At 33.1% G+C, this 2,238-nt stretch overlaps 1 non-coding gene across 1 annotated transcript; it reads left to right on the top strand.

The window, feature by feature from the left end:
• The first annotated feature begins 1,770 nt into the window (after positions 1–1,770).
• On the top strand, positions 1,771–1,879 carry LOC118710257. The gene has a single exon (XR_004985360.1). It is a non-coding gene; the product is annotated as a U6 spliceosomal RNA (small nuclear RNA).
• The last annotated feature ends 359 nt before the right edge of the window (positions 1,880–2,238 follow it).

Genomic DNA, 2,238 nt, shown 5'->3' with positions numbered 1-2,238 from the left:
GTAACTGGTATCTATATAATAAAGGTGTAATATGTTAATTATACCAGATAGCTGAACAACCTTCTGGATGTCCTTCCAGACGACCATCCGGATGAAGCCAGGGCTGCAAGGGCCCAGGCAAGCCACCCCAGCTGTGAGGGCTGAGCCCTTTGCACGAATTTTGTGCATTGGGTCTCTAGTAAAATCATACATATTGATCAGTAGAAGAAAGAGAGTCCAGATATAAACCCATACATATATATTGTCAACTGATCTTCAGCAGGGTAGCAAAAGGTCCTATATCCCATTTCCTATCCTTGAACCATCTACTACAGTAATGTGCTTTTCTCTTTAAAATGTCTGAAAAGATGTAAAATGACCCTGTGCTTATAGAATTTTAAAATTTTCATTTTAAGGAATCAAAATAAATTTGTTCTATGAGCAAGTTTTTAAATTTGGCTTAAGGTAGTACTGATTCAGGGAACAAGCAATCTCCTTCCAACTCGCTCTTTCAACCTGTCTCTTGGTCCAAAGTGAACCAATGAACTCAGGACCCAAAATATTGTGTCTTAGAAATCCATTTAGAAAACAATTGCTCCATTCAAAGTTCATTTCCTTCTCTTATCAGAAATTGCTTGAAATGTAATTTTGCAGCAAGCACTTCATATCTTGTCTTGAAAAAGACTGAGCTAAATGTAAAGTCAATGATTAGATAAATGTAATGTCTTGGGTTGGTGCCACAATGCAATATTCCATGGTGTGGTCAGTACTGATGGATGCTTTGTATAGTTACTCAGCTGTATAATGGGACAGATTCCCATGACTCTAAAATACCTTGTGACTTTTCTCAATTAATATTACCAAAAGTACTTTGGCACAAATACAAAGAGCATGAGGAATTAGTGCTGAGCATGCAGGTGCAGTCCTCTTTTGCTCTGTACAGAGACTGTCCTTTATACAATAAACTGTATCTGTGTATAATTTATTTACTGAGCTGCATTGTGTGAAATAAGTAACACAACAAAGATCATTCCTCTTTCAAAAATCACTTTTATAAGGTTACAAATAAAAAGCCTGTGCTAAGAAATCTCAAATAGTACAGTTAAAGATTAACACACATAACATGGGCATGCACATAAGCACTTCAGCTATAGACAAGGATTGTTTATGGAGTCTCTTTATTTTAATGGCAATAAAAGTGTTTCTCTCTGCTATCATGATGTGCTTCATTCAATATAAAATAGGGCAGAAGGAGAGAGATAACTTTCTTTGGTAAGTAATTTAAAAAAAAACCAGAATATTGATATTGCTCTTAGAAAATGTATTTTTGGAAATGAAGAGGCTAAATTTTCTCACAGACTGGTACCCAGATTGCATAACACAAGAAGGAATCAAATGACACAATGATAAACACCTCTTGTAAAGCTCCGATGCCTGTTCTTAGGTGGTTATATATCACTGTTACATACTAGAAATCTATGATTATCGGGAAAGATATCCAGTCACTACCATGTGTTTCAGTGAACAAAATGAGACATTTCTACAATTTACCTCTTTTAAATGAAAATACTTAATATTTTCTAACATATATAACAAATAATTATTAAAATAAACCCAGCAACATTTTATTTCCTAGGGTCGTTAGGTGCAGCACAGGATAGTTTGTGATTTAGAAAGATTTGTTGTCTCTTCTATTGAAGTATATGCAATCAACTACTTACAACACTTCAAATAATTTTTATAATGGAGTATTTTTCAATTAGTATTCACATTCATCAAAATCCCATAATGGTGCTTGTTTTGGCAACACATATACAAAAATTAGAATGATACCAAGAAAATTAATGTATCTCCTGCAAATAAGGATGACATGCAAATTTGTGAAACGTTTTACATACACACAAAACTATGACATCTTGTTCCATGTCATGAAAAAAATGTTGATGCATTGTTGGAGGTATATGCTTATGACCTTAATTTACAAAAATGTCAGACTATAGCTATAGTGTAAATTTTTAATTTTATAAAATTTAAATAACCTTTAAAATAATTTTTCTTTATAAATAGCTGTTTAAAATAATTCTCCCTCAAAAATGTTTGAGCTTTTTCTTTGCATTGATAGAATTCTATACTCATACAATGTTGTGTTTTAGTGCAGTTATTTTCTTTCTTTCTCTCTCTCTCTCTCTCTCTCTCTCTCTCTGAAACCTTTTTTTTCTATTTATGGGGTTATAAACTGCATAATAAGGGCATATCTTG

Source organism: Pipistrellus kuhlii, unplaced genomic scaffold, assembly GCF_014108245.1.
Source record: "Pipistrellus kuhlii isolate mPipKuh1 unplaced genomic scaffold, mPipKuh1.p scaffold_m20_p_1, whole genome shotgun sequence".
Taxonomy (NCBI): Eukaryota; Metazoa; Chordata; class Mammalia; order Chiroptera; family Vespertilionidae; genus Pipistrellus; species Pipistrellus kuhlii.
Note: the sequence above shows the minus strand (reverse complement) of the source record. Positions and strands in the feature narration are given on the sequence as shown.